This window comes from Alligator sinensis, unplaced genomic scaffold, assembly GCF_000455745.1.
Source record: "Alligator sinensis unplaced genomic scaffold, ASM45574v1 scaffold693_1, whole genome shotgun sequence".
Taxonomy (NCBI): Eukaryota; Metazoa; Chordata; order Crocodylia; family Alligatoridae; genus Alligator; species Alligator sinensis.
The window spans coordinates 1438473-1446085 of NW_005841987.1; the positions used below are offsets into that span (position 1 = coordinate 1438473).

Here is a 7613-nt window from a genome sequence, read left to right on the forward strand (position 1 = left end):
AGTTCAGCATATGACATCAACAGAGCTCTTGACCTATGTTAACTCAGGGAGTGTGAAACTAGCAATCAAACTAGAATCTGTGGGTTGGTAGTTCTAATCTAAGCAGTAAACTGACTCCCTACGTCAATCTGTTCATCTTGAGTCAGGATGGAAGTTTGCATCTGGAAGAAAGAAATTAACTGTGACTTAAAAATATGTCCTCACCTTCTGGATGAAAGAAGCTAATGCTTTTTTAAATACTTTAAAAGATGCTTACTGGAATACAGATTTCCCAAAATATTGTTTTGTGTTTTCATTGCTTGGATTGCCTTACATGTGTTTAAGGGATGCTGCAGTATGAAAGAGTTTAAATAAAATCAAATAGTATATTCTACAGTTGCTAAGAATTTGCTAAGATTTTGTAGCAGCTTCTTATTGGTTGATGTTAGGCATTTTTCTACAGTAAGGTTATTTATTGGCAACTAGAACATATATATTTTTTTTCTTTGTGAAACTGTCATTGTAAAAATGAAGCTATCATTGTAAAACTTACAGTTTTGACGATAAGGACTGCCCTCCAATATTTGAAGCCCGCTGGGCTCCCCGTAAAAATTGAAACCATAAACATTTTATAGAGGAAGATGAATTGCTAGGATACCAACATAAATTTTAAAAGAAAAAGAAAATCTTTTTGATTTAACTGCATGCAACCCTGTGTGCTGAACTTCTGTGGGCCTGTCTGTACTGTTTCCATGCTGTTCCTGAGAGTGCTACTGAGGTGTGTGCGGTGGCCAATGCACTCCCATTCCTTGTGTCTGACAGAAATGAGGCAGTCAAGGACCCTGAGAGCAATGACAGGGGTTACTTCACAGACTTGTATCTGGACCTGGTGCGTGCAGAGCAGGATAGGTGAACAGTGGCATGGTGCCTGGCCATGCTGTTTGGAGTGCTGTGGATGCCCCCCAAAATGCTGACGAGGTCAAGTATTGATGGAATGTCTGCTTTTCATTTAAACAGTGTACCAGAAAAAAATAGCTCAGTAATCAGAAAAGCATTCTTTTTAGTCCTGTATCATTTTAATAGCTTTTAGGGAATATAAATATTTTACAGAGGTCAGAGATGCAGTGGATTTAGGACCTGAGGGATGTGCAGTGTTACACATTGAAAAATTGCACCCTGACTTAGAAAACTCGGGCCTCACTCAGGAAGTGCTTACACACCTCTAAATAACATTATGCACTAAGTAGTCTTGAGTTCATCAGCTTAAAATACTCTTCTGTATAAACGTTGGATGGACTGATGTCTTGGTATAAACATCTTTCTACAAACAGATCATCCAATCCTGGAAACCCTTACTTATTTGAGAATTTTAAGTACAGTCTTAGGCATTTAGCATCATTGGAATCAGTAGGGTTACTTGCATGAATAAGACTTTTCAGACAAACAGCAGACTTTGGGTCCGGTTGTACCCATCCAATTTCATTATTACCTTGCTGTTTTCAGGTTGTTAGCCATACCTGACTGTAAAGATACCTATATTGTCTGATTTTTTTTTCTTTTTCTTTTCCCCCCAACCTACTGCTCTTTGTTCAAGAGTTAATGCTGTTTCCAGAATGTCACCGGTAACTTTTTATATACTGTATTTACCCAAATTCAACATGAGACTCCCTCCACCCCTTCAGCACGGGGGAGAAAAGTGCCATCTAGGATTTGAATACCAGCTCCAGGTAGGCAGTGGCTCTGGCCCCAACCCAATCCTGGGCCACCGCCACTGCTATCTGGCCAGGTCCAGGGCCACTGCTGCTGCCTGGCAGGGGTTTGGGTCAGAGTCAGAGCTGCCACAGTGACTGCCTGGCCTAGGTTGGGGCTGGATTTGGGTAAATACAGTCATTTAATTTTTTTTTTTTTGGTATAAACTTCAGCAAGTAGGTATAAACTGCATAGGGAAAAAGTTTCCTTTGAATATTTCAGTAGCCTCCCATATCTGTAAATCTAAATTATGAAAAACTTTAGTCATTCAACAAGGAAGTAGTTAACCAAATAACTTTTATAAAATAACATCTAAAGAGCCTGTTGGTTTTGCTCAGGAAGCTTGCATTTGTAGAATTTGTGCTACATCATTATTTGTAATACTGAAACTATTGCTTACCAATCACACTAGCTTTTTACTTCAAGAACTGAAAGTAATGTTTACAAGCTAAAAAAAACATTCAGTTATTGGGTGAATTCTGCTTTCACTCAAACTGGTGTAAATCTAGAGAAGCTCAGTGGAAGTCAGCAAAATTAGTTTGGATTTACATTACTGTGATTGAGGACAAATTTGTTTAGCCATCTTTAGAAAGGGATTATACATATAGTTAAAATGTAAGATTGCTAAACCTTATGATTAAAAAAAAAAAGCCAAAAATAAATAAAAGGTGGAAGTCCATTAAAAATACCCATTAGGAATTAAAATAATGTGTTTTTTATTAACTCCGTAAATGATTTGGATTTTTTTCCCCCTACAAATAAACTTGAATGTCTTGTTGATGAAGCAGCAAAAGCTTTCTGTGAACAGAACGAAGGAACATTTTAAGTGTTTACACTGGAATTGCGGACATGCATCTGTCCCAGCTGTCAGTGGAGGGTTCAGGATTGGGAGTGTAGTCGGGAGTAAAAAGGTAAGAAAAGTTTATTGACTTAACAAAAAAACACAACCATGCGTAATAACAAAACAACCATGACAGACTATAACAATTCACGTCGGCAACTTATTGGCAGCCCCCTCTGCCTGATGTACGACAAGTTCCTTTTCTACAAAACTCAGCAAAGTCAGGTGTCCCTGATTAGTGCTGTCCGAGGGGTACCAGGAAGGACCCTAGTATTCAGTCTTCAGGCTCCTCGAGATCCACGGGCCCACCAAAACCAGGTCAGCAGCTAACTTTAAATCAGTTGCTTTTCTCACAGAGCTGTATCTCCCTTCTAAATGATTTCCGGATGTGCTAGCCAACTTATAACTTCTCAGCTATGCTGATAACTTATAGCCATACAGATTCCCCCACTGCAAACTTTCCTTAGGACTGACCAATAGCAGTACACACCTTTGCATTCTTCTGATAAGGTTGATTTTAACTATGCCACAAGGCCTAACTTACTACTTCTACAAGGCTTTGCTAAATTTACTAAGCCTCACTACATACAAGGCCTCATTACTCTTTAACTTTAATTAGGCTCTTAGTGGCAACAAACAGCTTATAACACATGAACAAATGATAAGAAGCTCCTGGTCTAATCTTCACAGCATTCAGCAAACACCTTAGACATAATTTTCAGCTGTCACATGCATCTTATGGCTATCTCATCTCAAATGATAATCTCATCTAGTTGCAAAGTAAGCAAGCTTGTGCTATGTTTGTTCCTTGATGGGAAATCTTGAAGAATAACTTACTAATTGAAAGTTGTTGCTAGACCAGTTCTAAATCTTGTTAATATATTTCATGGTTATTTTACTTGACGAGATCTAAAACTTATATTTTGACTTCTTGTGGTCGCTAAAGTCCCTATGGCTTTGTCAGCCCTTGTGTTAACCCTCATTTGCTGGGCGTATTCTAATGTAATTACATTTTGTCTACATGAAAATTCCCTCTTCAGTTTCAAAATGATGGGGTGATTGAATTATTCAACTCTTGTCTAACTGCTGATTAAAATAAAGTAGTGAATCTTTGCAGAATTGTTTTTATCGTTTGAGTTTCAGATGTTTTGGGAATGAAAGCTGTTAAAATGTAGGTGGCCTAGATTTTCTATGCAGATTGACACCTTTGCACCACTTTAGCAGTGCAAAAGAGATTTTAAATTGCCGAATGGTGGCAGGTGAGAACATCTCCGTTTATCGGGGAATACCACAGTGACCCAAAGCCAACATAGGGACAGATTGGAGCCATGCAGAAGTGTGTTGTGTGTGGCTGCAGAGCACTGTGCCTCAGCCAGTGGACCAGTCATTAGATGGTCACTTCTGTAATGTAGAGAAGTATAGTGTTTCAAACCCAGGGGTGTGAAACATGGCTTGTGGGTTGGACTCAGCCTGTTCACCTGGACATCCAGATGCAGGCTTTTGCCCCAGCTCTGGCTGCAGTGGTGGAACTTCCTGTGGTAGCAGCCAGCACCCTGGGGAAAGCAACACTGTTGGTAAAAACCCTGCCATCATGGTCAAAACTGAGGAAAATGTCTGAGCTGGCTCTGGCTGTGGTGTAGTGCTGCTGAGTTTCCCCTGCCCTGGCTGCCACTGTGGTGTTGGCTGTGCCCTGGAAGACCCACCTCCTTGCCTGCAGTGGCACTGGGGCTGCCAGTGCCCTAGTTTCCCTGGGTCATGGCCTGCTACCATGAGAACTCATAGTGCTACTTGGGTTGCCAGTGCCCATCTGACTGGAGTGCTGGTTGCCTCCATGAGAAGCCTCTCTATAATGGGCAGAGCCCCGGTTGTGGCTGGAACGAAGGGGCTTCTGCCTGCAGTGCTGCTAGAGATGTCTATGCCTCTGCACAAAGCAAGGGTCAGGTTGTCACTTGGGAAGCCCTACCACCGCTGGCACAGCCAGAGCTCTGGCCATGGTGATGGAGCCTCTGACCGTGGTGCTGCTGGGGTTGCTTGCACCCTGGTGAAAGCTGGGGCCCTGGCTTTGGCCAGAAGCCCTGCCACTTTGGGTCTCTCCCTCTCACACACTCAACCCAGTGTCCCTGAAGGGCCACCCACAGCCACAGTGGCCCTGCAGAGTTCCTCACGTGTGTGCATCCCACCATCCCCATATGCACTGTATCTTTGCAGGGTCATTCACGCACTGGTGTAGGAACTTCTGCCTGTAGTTGTGTTGGGGCTGAAATGGACAGGGTGCGGCCTGCCGGCTCCTGAAAGGGATGGGATGTGGCCCTCTGATTTCAGTTCACACCTCTGCTCTAAACTGTGCTGTGAATCAGCATTAAAAGGTGGCTTATTTTCCCATCTTCCTCTACCTAGGTTCAGCACTGAGCACAGTTCAGCCAGACCAGAAATCCAGCCCATAATTTTTATTCAGTATCAAAGTACCATTAAACATCAAGATTCGATACAACAGGCATTCACTGGGATGATGTTTTGCAGTTACATAGCCTTATAGTATTGAGAGAAATTTGCTTTGGGGAAAATGCCAAGTGAACAAAACCCCCAACTCTCCCTCACAAAAAGAGACCTCCAAACTCCAGGGGGGTTTTAAGTAACATTGGTACAAAATGATATGTGTGACAAATTTGTGAGTTAAATTTGTTTTTAAATCAGATGTCAACTTAATAGTTGGGGTATTGCTGCAAAATGAAAGGTTTAAATTGTTTTCTATAAGACATTAGTTATTATTTATGCCTGCTTTTTATCTGCTGTTTAGTTTTTTGATGAAAATATTGATATTTTCTGTCTGTGCACTAAGTATCAACATTACAATTTAATTTGTGTCTTAGATGTAATGTCATACTATTCACTCGCACACCTTATACAGTTTTCCCAACTGCTGCTTTCTTTTCAGCAACATCTTTCAGAAGTTACAGTGCATTTCTCTTTGAATATAAAGCAGTTTGGTAATACTAAAAGTGCTTTGGAGTATATCAGCAAGTCGTTACAGTAAAAGTCTTCAAGAGGCAATACATTAGGCAAAAAGCAGCAGTAGAGATACCTGTAGAGAGCACCATACGTGCCCTTAAGCAAAAGACAATAATTAGTTTCTCTTATTCCCATGCAAACTGTCCCAAGTGTTGATGTTTATGAAATGCAAAGATCACTGCAATGCCATTTCATGCTTTGCGCTGTTGGAGTTGTTTATGCCCATTCAATTTTTAATGTACCTATAAGATGTTTTGATGAGGGCACTTAGCCCAAAGGAATTTGCATGCTTGATCACACCTCCACTGATTTAAACACAAAAGTAAGGATGGCTTTTTAGAATATTTTAAGTGCTAACATGCTAATACTCACTCCAGTGTTAGTATTAAATGTTAACAAAATATTTATCTCAAAACATATTCAATTGATGAAATATGAAAGTGTTCCTGGCTGCTTCTGTCATGTTTATTAGGATCCTGGTCATTAAAAAGGTAGTGAAGTACCTGCTGTCAAGATAGCCTGCAGTGCTAGAAGTTACCCACTGCTTGTGGGTACCTGATTTGCTAATTATTTCACACACATTCAGATCATGTGTCTTCTGCTTCAATGGAAAGAAGATAACTGACTAGAAGAGACATTTTCCTGAAAATTTCATGTGATGTGACAACATATTACAGAAAGCATTGGTGGTATTTGTTTTGTACACCAGTAGTAAGAATTGTGTGACTCATTAACTACTAGTTTATTTCTGAAGCATTTATTTATATTCAGTAGATAAAAACTATGCACATTTTGGAATACCTCTATTGCTGCAGCTTAAGTAACTTTTTAAAAAAATGTAAAAATCCTGAAAACAAACTCTAATGTTTTCATTTCATATTTATAAATATAATTAAGAGGGGCTCTTGAGAGAGGTAATCCATTTAAAAAGATTATTTGATAGCTAGTGGTAATGTTTTATAGAGTGATTTTCTACATTTACTGATGTTGGCCTCTGAGGGGGTCAAAACTCGTTTTTGACCTGTTGATGTTAACACAGAATAAACTTCATGTGGAACCTCCTGCTGGTTATGTGATATTGGGTTATGCCAGACAAATTATCCCTTTTGAGGATGGGGGAGTGCACTCATTTTCTCTCTCTTTTTTTTCCTTACTGATTTAAGCTAAAAACATGTTGGAGGGAAAATGAGAGCATACAAACTGACAAGACCCGAGTAGTCTTATTTAATACGAGGCAATGTCTACTGAATGCTAAAGAGAGGCTAATATCAGTAATGAGCTGTTTTTTTCTGTTAAAAAATGCCAAATTCTCTGATTAATTCACCCCCCGAAATCCATGTTTTTCCATGGTTAAAATGAAATGCCTATATAAGTGTGTGTGTGTGTGTATGTGTATAGATATCAGTTGAACACAATGTTTTCTTGATATATTTACAATTATAAAGCAACTGGAAGCCTACCAGTGCCTCATATCAGTAAAATATAATACATTATAAACATGTATATATTTTGGCATTTCATTGTTTTTATTATAGAAAATTAGAGTTTCCCCTGCCCCTTTCATTCACCAGGATGTGGGTCCAGCTGCTGCTGTCCCCCCATCCCATTTTGTGGTACTGAGTAGCCCTGTATCTGCCTATGCTGTTGCTCCTCACTCCTGATCCACAGCCCACTGGGCCCTGTCAGTGTCCCTGACCCCCAGCCAACAGCCCCCCAGCCCTGCCAGTGCCCCTCAGTCTTGACCCACAGCTTCCCAACCCCCAGGTACCCCTCACTTCCAAACCACAGCCCCCTGGCCGTGCCAGTGCCCCTCACTCCTGACCCACAGCCACCTGGCCAGACCCTGCAGCTACACATTCCCACCCAGGCCCCAGTGCCCCTGGCCCTGCCCCTCTCCTTCCTTCCCTCCCTCCCACTCTCCCCCACTGTGGGGGTCTCAATCTGCTCTCCCCTTATCCCCATAGACTTACCTGGAGGGAGCTGCTTTCCAGGCTGCCTGGCTGCTGTATGCATGTGTGCGCACACACATGCCCAT

The 7613-nt window shown here is 41.2% G+C and overlaps 1 protein-coding gene across 8 annotated transcripts in view; it reads left to right on the forward strand.

The window, feature by feature from the left end:
* The window catches only part of GTDC1 (glycosyltransferase like domain containing 1), a 317443-nt gene that overhangs the window by 46360 nt on the left and 263470 nt on the right, over window positions 1-7613 (forward strand). The gene's annotated exons all lie outside the window — the stretch shown is intronic.